A 16,323-nucleotide genomic window follows, 5' to 3' on the forward strand; every position below is an offset into this window, starting at 1 on the left:
CCATATTTTGTATTTGTAAGTATATTGTTTTCCACTTAATTTCTGGTTTAGTTTGTTGTTTCTATAGCTATTTTTGTTTGTTTTATAATTTGGGGATATTTACCTTTTTTTTTTTTTTTTGCATTTTGGTCCAATAATATAATAGGTTTATGGACATAAAAAAATATAAAAAAAGACCTCAGAAGTGGACGATGAACATGAATATTATATTAATAAAAGATATTATGACATATGTGATGAATTCCCACATAAAAAACCCACACAAAATGCACCCAAAAAGTCACATTTGCATTGTTTTCATTGTAAACATTTAATACTATTGCAACACACTTTTCATACAAGGCACATTGGTGAATACACACAGCTGTTGTTGTGTCACACAAACAACTTACACAATATACATGAACATATATATTTTTTTAAATCAAAAATCTGCATTCAACATCATGATTGGGGCATCACAAATAGCCCGATAGCTCCCCCTTGAATTGAGACCATTTACAGTCACATTTAAAAAGATTTGCATAGATTATCAATCCTAATAATGCGGGGGAAAATTGCCACTTGCCGAAAATTAATAGAGAGCCAATTAGGCTGTGATAGTGCTGAATATTTGTGCACGTGTGTGCGTGCGTGTGCGTGCGTGTTCGTGTGTCAAGAACAGGAAATGAAGGCGTGTTTGTTCGCAGGCCGAGAGGAAATTGGCGACGAAAGACATAAGACGGAAGAAAAAGGGGCGTTTGCATAGAGTTTAAAGGCGACAGCTCTCATTGGCCGGTGCTCCAGCTGACAAACGAGCTGTCCAATCACAGTGCAGTAGGATTCACTGCTGCCGTGGGTCTCACATTCACCAGTCCGAGCGACGACAACACCATCGCTCATTAATGATTAGATTCATTCATTGTTATGATTATTATTAATGTGATTTTTATTATTATTATCATCAATGACCGCTCCACAATGAACTTCTTGCTTCGCTCTGATTGGCCGAACGGCATCCGCGTGACCAAAATCCTTCCCGCTCTGGCATCGTCAACCTGACAATAAAAAGATGGCGTGAAAGGGTTAAAACATGCCAAATGAAAATGAGAAAAGATTAAAGATGGCGGCCAGGTTAGCGTCTCGCACTAGCTGTTTGATGGCTTCCTGCAGAATGCAGGTGGGGATGGCCTAAAAGTGAACACTAAAATTGAAGGAACAAAAATCTCTGTAAACTTGTACGCTACTGCAAACTGCTACGAAGGAGCATTGAGTACAGACGTCGATTGCTACATTAGCTTATTGCGCTAGCTATTACCAAGCGAGCTGACGACTGGGCACAAATGCCTAAAACAAGAAAAAACAGCATCCCTTACAGTTATACTTGACACAAATTGCAGAGGTGGCACAATAAGTAATGATTTAGACTGCTACGTTAGCTTCTCAAACTAGCTGCTAGCTAGCCAACTAGTTAGCTACCAGCAGAAGTGTGGTTGCCTAAATGTGATGGTCAAAACATTCGAAACAGCTCACAGTGCAACTCCATCTTACCTCAAACTGCAATAGACCACTGAGTAAAAATGTAGACTGCTTCTCGTACTACCCACTAGCTAGTTACCAACTGCAAGCACAGGCGGCTTAAATGAGGTAACCAAGATATTATGAATGACTCTCTAAAGTGGTTTTACTGCACTCTAAATTGCCAAGAGGTCGCATGTAATAAAAAAACTGTTACGGTAGCTTCTAGCACTAGCCTAGCCCACAAGCTACCTAGCCACCGGCTATTGAGTTCAACAAAATATTGTAAACAGGTTCTCCTTGACGTTGTACACCACCATACATTGCAGTAAGGGAGCATTGATTAAAGACGTACACTGCATCGTTAGCTTCTGGCCCTAGCTATTAGTAACGTAGCTAAAATGATCTAACAGAGGTGGCAGCTACCAGAAGCTAACGTAGCGCTCAACATGGCCGCCAACTTTCGGGCTGCGGAAACTATGTCCTAGCATGCCATCAGGCCGCGACTGTGCACTCATTGACCCGCGCTCTTGTTTTTAAGACTCCAAGCGTTTTTGGTCTGAGCCGTTGCTAAAGGCGGCATCACATGCTTGCGCTTAGCATTAGCGCCTCGTCGCGTACCAGTCACCCTAACGACCATTTTCAACCTGCTAACACCCGTCACTACAGACACTTTATTAGGTACACCTGCAAGAATACAGTAACAGGACTTATGTTGTTTTACTCTAAGTAACACAAACAAACATATTAACTTGATTTAGTTTATTTTGGTGAACTCAAATAGGCCATTCACACTTCCTGTTTGGAAGTGGCTAATGCTAAAAGCTAACGTAGCGATCTTTGCAATTAACTCCCTCCTTTCTTCTTTTCCCTTCTTCTCCTGTATCCTTCCTTCCTTTGATTCAAACTTCTTTTGTTCCTTCCTTCCAACTCTGCTTTATACCCTTCCTTCTTTTTATCAGACTTTATTCTAATTTGTTTCTTCGTTTAAAACTTTTCTGCCTTCCTTCGTTACCTCCTCCCTTCCTTCCACTTCAGAACTGATGTTTTCTTTTCCAGCTTCCTTCTTTCTTATACCTTCTTTTTTTGCTCTCCTTCCCCTGCCAGACCTGTTTTAATGATATTTCTTACATCCCTCTAAATTCAATCAAATAGATAAATTGCCCGATCGTGGTTGCATCTCATTAGCTGACAAATGGCAGATGCTGATTGGTGGTGGCATTGAGGGGGTGTGGCTGAAAGATGGCGCCCCAATAGTCGGTTTGTTGACTTATTGTTGCTGCCTTTGAAGGAACTACAGTGGATTCTCTGCTTAATGGACAATTTACTGCCGCAGCATGTGGCGCAGCTGAGGATGATGATGTCGTGTGTGGGTGCGTGTGTGTGTGTGTGTGAGTGTGAGAGGAAGGCACGCCGCTAATTAACAATGTAAACCAGCGTTTCAATACAAACTTCCAGGCTGGGTTCACTCCCGTCTTATTTATGCCGTCACTCTCCCTGTGTGAATAGTTACCGTGTCTCATCGTGGGTACCCCCCTTCACCCCCAAGAACCCTCCACCCGTACCCCCACCACCTCCCCGTGACCCCCCCGCCGCCCTGAATAGGCGGCCCCGATTGAGCAAACAGTCAGACTGTCAGCTCAATAGGAGGTCTGGCCGTGAACTTCAAGTGCTTCCCAGGCCCCCCAGGCCCGCAGCCAGACTTTTGGGGGGCCCCTACGTGCCAGCGCTGAAGAGGGAGGGCGGGATGGGGGGGACCCCTGCCACAGTGGTTCCCAAGGCAGCTGCAGTTTGGTGAGGAGGGCCGGTGTGTGCCCCCTCTTTGCCAGTCAGCCTCCAGACCCCCCTTGTTACATACAAAGATCCAGACGCAAGCTGCTGGCCATACCCCCCCCCCCCCCCCCAAAAAAAAACCCTCAACCAGCTCCCATGCTCCTCATCATCTCATTAGCCCGCGCCGCCACTCCACTGTCTGCCATGGATGCTTTGTTTTCAGCTCTGCATAATTTACACAATAAATTGACGACGGGTGAGAACCCCCAAATAACCCCTAAGCTCAATATACCACCTGTTAAAGAGAGGCCGGCCCAGCATTGGTTAGCACACCGCTACGTCGATTGCGGTACATTGTCCGCGTCTCCACTATATCACATATTTTTAAACGATTACTTTTTTCTCGGTTGTAGAGTATATAGCACACAAGTACCAATTTAGAACTGTGTGCCATCACTGTAGTACCACGTTGTGCCACAACATGCCAGGCAGTGCTGAGCTCTACTGGAAGAGACGCAGTGTATTTGAAGAAGTAGTAGTAGTCGTTGTTCCCACATAGCAGAGAGAAATTATGTCTTTTAAAGTAGTTTGATGGTTTAGAATTACTCTAAAATATATGCTAATTTCCATTAGCCTAGCATTTGACATTACATGCTAGCATTAACTAGCAAACTTTTATTTTTATATTGTTTAGTTTAACATTTTGATGTTTAAATATACAATATTTGATGTGTCTGTTTTACAGTAAATGTCAAGAGTGACAAAACAAAGTCCACAAAGCCGCCAAAACGGAAGACAAAAACATCAAATGTTTTTCACCTGAGTCAAAATGGTTGGAAGGATAGTAGCAAAACGGCGTCGGTAGTGTGGCAAGGATATAATGGCGTATTGTTTTAGCGTCCGCTAATTAGCGCAAGCCGGATTTAAGCAGGTTTAAAAAAGTTACAGTAAGCACACGTTTGCAGGGGGGGAACAATACTGGACTTGTACCACCTTGCATATTATCATTATAGCCAGCACTAACTTACACTTACACTCACTTGATTATTTTTTACTTGGTCAAAGATGAATAAAATGACAGAAAAAAAAAAAGCAGAAACAAATCTTCAGTGTACAAAAAAAGGATAGGTTATTTTTTATCACTGAATTTCTATATATATATATATATTTTTTTTTTTAATAATTAAATCTAAATTTTTTCCTAAAATATAATTTAACTGATATAAATATATGACAATTTGGAGTATTTACTTCTAAGTCAAAATTATATTAAAACAAAAAGGGCATAAATCTGTATGACTGTGTGTGTGTGTGTGTGCCCGCGGCGCGTAAGTGTGTGTGTGTGGCACATGTGCCTCGCCTCCTCTCAGGATGGCACCCAAAGAAAGAAAGATGGTGCCGTGGTGCACAGATGCCCGCTGAAAGCCTCGCGAGAGACAAGCATTGAAGCTCCCCGTGATTTAATACCAAGGCACAAAAAAGGTGCCCCGCCCACCTCCACGCCCACCCGTCGGCGCGGCAATTAAAAACAACAACAAAACAACGCGGTGATTAAAGATGGCGGACGGCGCGGGTTTGATACCTGCATTGGCCGGCGGGTCGTCAAGATGGTGGCGAGCTGGAAGAAGAGGGGCAGCGTGGCCAGGATGGAGCGAAGGAGGATGGCGGGAGGAAGGGGAAGAGGAGGAGGAGGAAGGGGGAGTAGAGGAGGAGGACGAGGAGATTCTTCCTCCTTCTTCTTCTTCTTCTTCTTCGTCATTTTCAGATTGGCCAACGTTAGCCTGCACAGAAGAAGCAAAGATCAGAGGCCATTTTCCCATCAACACACACACTCGCACCGAGACACACACACACACCTTTTCATGTGTGTTCTCATGGTACAGTCTGCCCCCCCGGCATGCAAATGACTTTCATTATGCAAATGCATGCAAATCACATCCAAGCGTGTGAGAACCGAGGAGAGGGCGGGAGCCACGCCGCCGACTGGCTGACTAAATGAATGAATGAATGAATGAAAGAGTATAAAAAAGAGGAAAAGATGGGAGAAGACAAGAGCAGAACACAAGTCAGGGTAGTGAGAGGTGACAGAAGGTGACGGAAAGTGGCGGAAGGTGGCGGAAGATGGCGGTAGATGGCGGAATTAGCCAAATTTGCTTATATGCCCCAAAAGTGACTTTTTAAGTGCTTGTCTAATAATGACAACAAAATTGGAGTGAATGACTGACACATCGTCTGTCATTCATTCCCTCCAATTTTGTTGTTGTTTTTCAGTCAGTCCAATTTGTTGTTGTTTAGCCAAAAGCTAAACTGACTAGGCTGAATCATTCAAGTTGATTTACATTTACAAATGACTAATACTGTTCAATGACAGCTCAGCAAACATCATCACGTAGCTACTTATTGTCTAGAAATGAGCACAATTTGCCAGTCATTACTTCACTCCAGTTTGTTGTTTTTGTTATTTTTTAGCCAAAAACATAGCTAACAGCTAAGTAATCATCCATCTATCCATCTGAGCCGCTTATCAATAAATGTAATTCATGCATCCACAAATGACTAGGTATGCTTACTTGTAGCTTTAAACTAAAGTATTTCCAAATGCCCCCTCTTATTTGTCTAGAAGTGAGTGCGAATGTTCTCAGTTCAGACCACTTAGTTGTTGTTGTTTAGCCTAAAGCTAGGCTAACAGCCAAATCACTCAATGTATGACGCGGTACTATTAGCTCACAAGATACGCTAAGTAGGCGCATCATGACTGCTTTGTGTTGTTGTTTTTGTCTAGAATTGAGTTCAAGTTGCATCTCACTTCTATCATGTCATATTTTGTTGTTTAGTCTGAAGCTAAACTAACTAGGTTGAATCAAAGAAGGTGATTCACGCATCCATAAATGACTACTGGTAAGTTGCTCAAAGCTAATGCGGCCAAATCAATGTGCATCAGGTGGCTATTCTTTGTTGCTTTTAGCTAGAAATGGGAACACACAAATCAATACCATAAGCATTTTTAACAGTTTACGCTAGTAAATCCTAAATGCACACTACTAGGTCACATTTAAACTAAGCAGACTAAATCAAAAAATACAATTTGGGCGTTCACAAATTAATAAGTACTTTTACTTAGCTAGAATGGGTAAATCTTGAATACCACAAGGCCAAAGCTAAACTAACATGCTAAATTATGCTTCATGTGTTTGTGATTAATCTTAGACCACTGATAAGCTAACATGGCTAAATTATTGTGATTTAAGCATCCAAGATGACAGAGCACAATTAGCACATGCAAAACCCAAGTTAAATTAGCTGCAGTAATATTTTTACAACTTCTACCTTCCACGACTACGGTATATTTTATATTTTACTACAGTATGTTTTATATTTTAAACACCGTATTAGTACATAGACCTTAAACCAATTATCAAGGTTACTGAGAAAATGGTTAGTTGCTAAAGTAGCATAACTTAGCATGTCACACATAAAGCTTCTTCTCACAACTTTCAAGGTTCACATGTTAAGCTTTAGCCACAACGCTAACATACACAACAAACTAATACGTTCATGGAAAGGACGCGACAAAGAGACGTGACTAACGAGCCAAGGGGGCGCTCTCGTCTGCCTCTTTTGTCTGCCGTGTCACCCGGGGGAAGATTTGGTGGCAAGACGGAGAAAAAAAGGGGTGACTAGGGAGTGTGAGAGAGTTGGGGCGCAAAGCACGGTGGGCGACAGGCGGCGGGACAGGAGGGGGAGGAGTGGTCGCACCATGAATGGGCGGCAAACCTCTCCTAATTGGCACTTGACATTTTTTTCTGGAGTGGAGCCCACTTTCCGTCGTCCTTGTGCGGAAAAGTGCCTTATGCAAATAGGTCTATATAGTGTCGAGCGTCACAATGCTAGGTTGGCGCTTCGGGCTGGAGGTGTGAACGTCGGCTACGTTGACAAATTTTTTCACTGCAATTTTTTTCCCGTACTGTAGAAGCTTTACAAGGCTTGTTTTGTTGTGGCTATGTTGTCTTGGATGTCGCTCTGTGTGAAAGGTATAGACAGGGAAGGAGTAGGTGACATCTCCATTTTATTGCGTGTGAATTTAGTAAAAGAAATAATAACAATATCTTATTTCCAGATTAAAGCTAATAATTAATAAAAATGAACTAATTAAGAGGTTAAATTGGAGAAAAAATTGACAGCGACAATTGCTTTCAACACACACGGGGCTCGTGTGGCAAGAAGCGGGTACACTGAGGTGTGGGGGCCTTTGGCTCAAAACCAATACAGTTAACATATTTGGAGCCACGCAGTTAAGGAAAATACACCTTTTACTAATCTCTTTGTGCGAGGACTGCGCAGTGGTCATACATTCAAGACCGTGTGACAAGAAGGGCTGCTGTTCCTTTGGAAAACACTGAAGCCATTTTCTAAACCCTGTTGGTGTCTGAAGAAGAAGGAAAAAGGGGGGGGGTTGTGTTTCAGGGGGGCTTTAAGAATCAGAGGGTCTTATTGAGAAAACTGTCTGGCTGCTCGGACCCAGCGGGACTGAAAAGGAGGCAAAGGGCCGCTTTGTCCCGGGGTGACAAGTGGACTTGCTCTATTGACTGTAAAGTCTACTGCTGGGGGGGGTGGAAGGGGACGTGTGAGGGCTAGGGGGGGAACAATGGCTGTTTTTCTACTTGACACTTGCAGAATAAATGCGCAGTATAGCTAACATCAACTAGCACCCGGCTCCCCCAGCTCCCCCCCTTTTGCCTTTGTTGGTGTACATGTGCAAAAGGTACAGAACAGGGTCTTAAGTCAAAAATGTTCTGGCTTCTGAGGTAGTATCTCTGTGTGAAAGGAAATAGCAGAAAGCCAGCAAGGGGGGTGTGAAGTTTAACACCCAACACTTCTCCTGGGGCAAAACAGTGGCGTCAACACCCATTTCCACTTTGATACCTTTCATACAGTAGGAATTGGAAAATGCGTGAAAAGCCAGCTCGAGCCGATAGTGTGAAAGGAGCTATCCAGCACTAGGTTTGTTGTTTCTAACAACATATTCTGACAAATTAACCCCTTTCATGCAGACTATGAACTTTTTCCAAGATTGCTGTTTTGATTTAACCCCCCAGTTCCCCTATGTTAAAGGCACAAAAACAGACAAGCATAATGGGTAGATCTATGAATGTGTCAGCTTCTGAGGTTGTATTCAGAAACCCTTTCACGCAATCAATCAAAGCATTTTCCCATTTTCCCTCCAGGCTACTGACTATTTAAGACATAATTTCCACCGTTTCCAGTGTCTGTGTGAAGAGCACTGATGGAACATAAGAGAGTCATACTCAAGAAGAGAATTTCCCAAATCGGAAGTAGTATATGTAACCCCTTTCATGCTGCCGTTCAAAGCCTCCTTTATCCCCATATCGCTGTTATGTGTGAAAGGTACCGACATGGAATGCTGGGATGAAGTGAAGCCGCTAATTTCCTCATTTGAAAGTGCCGGTCAAATTCTGCTTTTTTACGGTGGTCACTGTTCTGTGTTAAAGGTATCACCACTTAATATGCTGAACTTGGTGGTTGGGAAATAGTGTCGGTGACCCCTTTCACACTGCTCGTCAAAGCTGCCCTCTGTGAGGATTTCAGTCAACCAACACGGATTGGGAGGTCGAAATTTGCCTGCTTCTGAGATAGTATCAGAGGAATGTTGGCAGCTGTGTGAAAAGTGGTAGCCGAAAGCCAGGATGGGTATGAAGTTGAACCCGACGTTTGCTTCTCCCACCCTGTCGTGGGGGCCCTGATGTCATCTAATTGTTGCTGTTGAAAGTGCACACAGTTGCTGCAATAGCCTGCTTCACTTCTTCAATTCTGCTGTATCTCCGTGTGAAAGAGGCTTTCAGGAGCACTTCAAAATTTTGGTTCTGCGCACACGCCCCAAATGTGATTCCAGCGGGACGAATCGCTGCTGCTTGTTGGGACAGCAAAAGTGTCCACATCCCATTGGAAACGCGGGGCGAGCAGCGGTCTTCGACCCTTTGCTGCCGCCGGCGGGGGGCCGACCCTCCATCTTACAGGGACAGAAAAGAAATCACACCTTCAATCAGCCATCGTGGGCATCCGCCTTGCCGATCTGATTGACCAATTACCGCCGGCCACAGAAGCTAAAGGCTCAGATTGTTCACTGGGGGTACTGTCTGCTTGATTACCCCGTCGGACTCCCACCACCACCACCACCGCCCCCTTAATACCCCCTCCCCCCTTTTGCCATTCAACGTGACCCCATCAGGCATTTCATTTGAACAGAGGCAAAACTGAGACTGTGTGAAAGGTTTAGTGGCAAGGTGCTTGTCTCTGTTCACTTTCACTCAGCCACTGTCCCATCTCGGGTGTGCCTCTGATGCTAACTTGGAAGTCAACACGCAAATTATACTGACTCTAGAATGGACAATGGCTGTGTGAAAGGGGAATAACAGAAAGTCGGGTTTGGATGTTACAAATAACACCCACACCCAACACTCACCTCTCCCACCCTTTTGTGTTTCACGCCAAAGCCTATTCAAGGCGTAAAATTCCTGCCCTTAAGAGGTGGCATGAAAGGGGTTTCTTTATCGGCCTCAAGTAGGGATGTCTAGCCCCTTTCACACTGACCAACACTGCCAACTTTTTCTCAATTATTCACGTAGTTATGAGCCAACCATCACACCAAATCAAACAACAGCCCAGCAACACTCAAATCAAACATCTTTCCACGCAGAGGTGGGACGGTAAGAAAGGAGGAGAAATAAAAATGAAATTAAAATAAAATAAAAATGAGGCTCAGATACCGGCAGGAAATCAGATTAACCAAATTCTTAACTGGAACACAGTATGTATAATTCATACAATGAAGCCTAAAAAAGTATTTCTTCCCATCATGCATTGCTCTTTTGAAGCCCGGCCCAATGAATGTTGGCTAGAAACCTGATTAGCCGTTAGCAACTTGTTAAACGACTTGTCAAAGTTCAAACGGGATTCGGAGGGTGACGGGGGTCTTTTTTCTTTTCTTTTTTATACGCCGCCCATGTGACGGGCCCCGGGCTAAGCTCCAGCATGCCGCCCCGCACACGGGGGATCATGGGGGGCGGCTTATTAGATTACAAGTGATCCCCTTTCTCAATGCTATGCTCAGAAGCCCAGAAATGACACATATGGATCTTCTATAGCAGTATTTTGAGAGAGGCGGGGCAAAAAAGATGACAGAAAACTCACTTAGTCGCACCTGGTGGAAAAGGGCCCCCGTCACATATTTGGGTGGACTTGCCTAGTAGAAGCACAAAAAAAGTTTCAAGCACGCCATTTTGGGGGGCAAGTCCATTTATTTTAGAGGTTCTGAATCTGAACACAACCCCCTCAAAAATCGCTTAGTAACACCCCCTAAAAAATTTTGAACAAATGAGCTTGATCTACATTTGAAATTGGGTGTTCATTATGATAGGGTGCACCGAAAAAAGTATTAAAAAACGTTTTGGGGTTCTGAATAAGACCCTCCCAAAAAAATCCATTCGAGTTGGCTCCCTGAAAATTCACCAAATAAAGTTAGCCCCTCTGTTACCATTTGACTCACAGCTTGGTGGGCATGATCGGTTTTAATTAAATTGAATTAATTAATTAATTGAATTAACCAATTTGAATCGTTCCACTTTTAAATATATCGAGGTATGTATTGATGGATTTTTTTTAAGGAAATGCCACATTTACAGTACGGACAAGTTCATTCATATGCATGTAAAATAACAACAAACATATTGTATGATACGCTCCTCGAAAAACCTCGCCGGTTCTATAGACTAATTAAAATGAACTTAATTAAAACAAAAAGTCAAAACAACATCGAACGTAAACGATAATGAAAAATCCAAAAGTATTACAAACCGAGCCTCGTTCTCCTCATTTTTTCCCCTGACTGATGCGTTCAAGGCCGCGTGTTTTTCGCAGTTTGTGATTGTGACCCACTGGATCTGCAGGACAAAAAGAAAAACCTGGTACTCTACCTCTCGCTGCTTCCCCGCGACTCCTTCGGACGTTCTTTTGCCCGTCCGTTTTTTGGTTCTTGCACAGCGAGGTCCTTTTGCGGGGTCTTGGTGCCTTTCCAGGAGTGTAATGGGATTCTTGTTACTTTCGGTTATCTAGCTTTATGAAGAATGTACATCACTCATACAGCTAGATAACCAAAGATAACAATCAACCCCGAAGGCTCCACCCATCCTCCAGCGCCGACTAGCCTGGACAAGAGCGGTCGCCGTCCTGCGAGCAGACACAAGCTCGTTCAGTACACACGTCGGCGACCTATCAGGTTGGTTTTTATCCTCACCCGTGCTACAGTAGCCACAAAATGTCCATTCCGACAAGTTTGTGATGTCACTAAGGGCCTTGGCCAATCAGGAAGCTCAAAAGATTTTACTGACACTAGAATTTCTGCTAAAGCCCCTTTCACACGGACAATAGATGCCATAATTTTTTCTACATTTTCCAATGTTTGCGAGGTCAAAGTTGACCCGTAAATTTCATATCGTGGTTTGGGAGTATAACCCCATTTCACACTATGCCGTCTTCCAACTTTTTGCTATTCAGTTTGAAAGGTACAGAATGAAAATGTTCTGGCCTTGGAGGTAGAAGCAAGGGCAACACACACACACACACACATCGAGTCTCTCGTATCTCAAGGCACCACTGTAGAATTTGTAGCCCCTTTCACACTGCACTCTAAAAACAGTTGGGTCAAAAATAACCCAACTATGGGTCAAAAATTGACCGATCCTAGAGTTGGGTCAATTTGACCCGACTTAGAGTGAAAAAATTGATCTTCCAGCGTAAAACAACTCCTAAATATAAGTCATATCTGCTTGGGTCCCAAAAATTTTGATATTTTGTATAAAACAACCCAGAAAGTAGGATCAAATTAACCCATAAAGTGGATCGGTCCATTTTTGATCCATAATTGGGTTATTTTTTACCCAAATGTGTTTAGAGTGTACCCCTAAAAGCCTATGTATTCATTCTGTATGTGTGAACGGTACCAACACGAAATAGAGCACCAAGGTCCACCTGCAAATTTCCTAGTTTGGAACTAGCTTCTGTAGCCCCTTTCACACTGCCAGTTAAAGTCAACTTTACTTTAAGTTCTGTTTGAAAGGTACCAACGTGGAATTGGGCGTAGAAGTCTTCCTGCATATTTCCAGATTCTTAGAGTCTCTGAGCCCAATTCAGACTTTCCCATGTCATTGATTTGTTTGCAACGTACCGATGCAGAATAAGGGTTTAAGTCAACTCACCCCTTTCACGCTGCCTGTCAAAGATGGTGTTAACATCGTTTTTTTCAACTAGCAAATTACCCAACATCGAAGGTAGGATCACCATGTAAAAGGAAATAACGTAAAGCCCGGACAAAGGTTTAACATTTAACACCTGACACCCACTTGTGGTAATGTGTCCAACTTTGCTGCGTTCTGTGTGAAACAAACAAGCAAATGCTCTGGACTCAACCATTTTTTCATAAAATGCGTAAAAGAAGCTTGTAGAAAAGCAGTGGTAGGTGGAGCGCTAGCCGGTTCAAACCAGCCCGCTGCCTGGCGCCCGGCCCCCCTGCGGCGCACCCACGTCACTCACCGGGCGAGCCCCGCCGGTGGGTGACGTCTTCTAACGCCGCCCCCCGCCTGGACCAAAATTTCTTTTTAAATGAGACCAGGATGCCGACTGTTGGACTACAAAAGAAAGACGCTCGTCTTGATTTACATTATCTGATGCCAACGCTCAGGTTGGCGCCAAAAGCCGCAGGGGGTGGCGGGCGGCACCGTGGAGGGGGCAGAAAGGGGAAAATCCACCAACATACACGTTGCCTTTTTACACTCAAAAATACACAAGCAGATGACGATAATGTAACACACCCACACACGCACACACAGTGGGGCACATGGCACAGGGGTGCGTCTAATTAAAGTGGCTCTGTGTGCCCAACAACCACCCCCCCCGCCCCCAACACCCCCACCCCACTTGAAAGTGGGGAGATGAAGCGATATATTAGGAAGCGGTGGAATATTCTCCGGTCAACATGGACGCGGTGCCGTTAAAACAGATGCTACTACGTGTTAGCACAGATGCTACTAGGTGTTAGCACATGTGCTACATGCTAACACAGGAAGATGAAAACAACCGACATGCGTGGCAAACGGTGGCGATAAGTAAGTAGTACACACGGTCAAATTGCAATACATACACGCGTTGTAACAAACACGCACACGTGCACACACATCAAATGTATATTTCATTAATTATTAACAGCTTTTTACATTTTGCTAGAGTTGAATTAAAATGAGTCATTTTCCCAAGTATTTCAATCTTTTTTTTTTTTCACAATATAATATATCATTAATTGTTATTTTCGTTAATTTTATGTAGAAAATGTAATATCAACACTTTAAATTGCATCCTTTTGACTTTTTTTTGTACCCTCACACTCATCTCACGTTTTTCAGTATGCAGAGGAGGTGATGCTAAAAATCATAATCCAAATCATCCAATTCATAGTCATACATTTATTTACGATTTAAATAGTTATTCATTTCTGCTTATATGCACTTCTTCGTCCTTTCCTTTAATATGTCACAACAATCAGGATGAATTATTAAATTTACTGACCACTGCGATATTTATTTACGCACACTTATTTTAAATACAGTATACTGCATTTTTAAACATTTACATTTTGTATCATTGTCATTTATACGATGTATACGTGTTTGCATTGAAATGATTGTTACACTTGGTGAATTAGTATTATTGGTGTTAAAAAAAATGAACTAAACAAAATATTTTACTTAAAACAATTGCAGTGTGTGTGTGTGTGTGTGTGCGTGCGTGCGTGCGTGCGTGAGTGTGTTTAATTACCTACAAAGTGCGTGCGCGTATCGTCGGGCCTTTGCGTGTGTGTGTGTGCGTGCGTGCGTCTGCAAAGAAAGAGGAGATGCAACATTTTAATTCCGCAAATTGAACAAACACTAAAGACGCATGCGCCCGTGTTTTCAAAATGTTAATAATGCACGGGCCTAATTAGTTATTGTGCATATTGTAATAACACACTCCGTGGAATATCATGTGAAATGTAACACATTTTTCACACTGGTGCACACACATTTTTTGTACATTTGCATTTACACAAACACAACACACACACACACGCCGTGTCATGTGTTTCTGTATTCAAATTTAATATGAAGCATAATAAAATGTAAAACATTAAATTAATCTTATTTTGTTTACTATACGTCCAATTATAAACTTTTAAACCACTCGTGCGCGTACGTGTGTGCGTGTGTGTGTGTGCGTTTCTCCCTCCACGCAAATCTCACGGCTATCATGTGGAAGCTTGCATAATCCACCCCCACCACCCCAAATGTTCTGATCAAAACGTGCGCGTGCTCTTGCCTGTACACGTGTGTGTATGCATATTTTTTATATGCATACATGTGATGTAATTTTCCCCCTTGTGAAGCCTCCGGCTGCACTTTTTTTGCCTTATTATTAACGCGCGTGCACTGCGGCTTCTGCTGGCATAATCCTCATCATTTCTCGATGTGACTCACGTGGCCGCGCACGGCGCCAACGTGCAGGACTACAAAAAAAAAAGTGTGGCTTCGTGTTAGTTTGTGTTGCTTGGTGCCTGCTGCTTGCATGCGCGTGCACGTCGAGGAATAATGCTCAAATAATGACAATGATGATGCTGGAAATAAAAATCACGTCAAATCGCGCGCACGTGCACGTTGTTTATCGTCGCGCATGCACGTGATCCAGCGCTGGCTGTCAAGCGCACAATATTATTATTAAAATAAATCAGATTTCAGGTGGTTTATTTATATTCGGCTTCTTTAGTGGATGGCAATGGCGCACAATCAAAACCACATGCAAGGGAGTGCGTTTCCCCTAATTAAATAACACAAATATTAATGTGAGTGATAAAAAATATTAATATAATAATAGCGGTGATGTTTGATACTCACGCAGTATCTGGGACCGAAACCGGAACCATCCGAACCCGAGAGGAGACTCCCGTGCGGTGCGTGCGTACTGATGGCGAGTGAGCGGCGAGTGAGCCGGTGGAGGCTGACGCGCGCGCTCTTGACTGCCGCGCCGGGACGTGACGTGCGTGCGTGCGTGTGCGTGCGTGTCGCGTCCATCCACTCAGACGCCCGCCGCTGCCTCGTCCTCCAATGGCAGCGGCAGTCCCGTTATTTCCCGCCAAGCTGGCTCTGCTCCCCCCAACCCCCCCCAGTTCCTCAAAAAAACCATTACCCCCCCATCCTCCTCCTCTTCCACCCCCCTCCGCCTCCAACTCCCCCTGGCGGCTCCCTCGCGCTCTCCATTCACGCGCATCACACGCACTGTGAACTTGGACATGGCTGCTCCAAGAACATATATATACACGCGGAGATGGACACGCCCCGTCAGTGACGTCACGCAGGTCACTTCCGGGTAGCCCCCCTCCGTCCGCCAAACGTGATGCAGTTGGTGGATTCAGCGGAATATGAAGCATACTAAAATCTCCATCCATTAATTTTCGGAGCATTAGTCCTATTACTGGTTTTGGCGAGAGAAGTGGGGGGCCACCCTGGACTGGTCGCCAGTCAATCACATGACGCATTCAGACAAACAAGTAAACATTCACATTCGCACCTAAAATATGAACAAATCAGCCTCACATTATGAGGGTGGGATGGGGATTTATTTCAATTCATTTCTGGCGAGAGAATTGACACCCTAGACTGGTCGCAAGTCAATCCCATGACAAATCCAGACAAAAGAGCTAGCATTCATGTTTACCTAAAGTATGAACAAATCACATTGAGGTGTGATGGGGATGATCTCTATTTAATTTTGGCGAGAGAAGTGGGGGACACCCTGGATTGGTCGCCAGTCAATTCCAGTACACTCACATTTACAGTATATCTATGGACAGTTGAGAAGAAGTCAGCCCCAGTTGACTTTTTCCAACAGAGACATGGTGTTCACTCAGGACTGGTCGCCATCCAATCTCAGGGCACATACAATGAAACAATGACT

At 43.8% G+C, this 16,323-nt stretch overlaps 1 pseudogene across 1 annotated transcript; it reads right to left on the reverse strand.

Moving 5' to 3' along the window:
- Positions 1 to 280: 280 nt before the first annotated feature.
- LOC147172586 (uncharacterized) lies at positions 281 to 15,614 on the reverse strand (annotated as a pseudogene). The gene is made up of 4 exons (XR_015095331.1): positions 15,264 to 15,614; positions 14,155 to 14,213; positions 4,837 to 5,051; positions 281 to 1,037 (listed from the first exon to the last, which is right to left on the reverse strand). The product of XR_015095331.1 is annotated as an uncharacterized LOC147172586 (transcript).
- Between the last annotated feature and the right edge of the window lie 709 nt (positions 15,615 to 16,323).

The sequence above is a fragment of the Leptonotus elevatus genome, chromosome 6, assembly GCF_054856555.1.
Source record: "Leptonotus elevatus isolate MCC_2025b chromosome 6, RoL_Lele_1.0, whole genome shotgun sequence".
Taxonomy (NCBI): domain Eukaryota; kingdom Metazoa; phylum Chordata; class Actinopteri; order Syngnathiformes; family Syngnathidae; genus Leptonotus; species Leptonotus elevatus.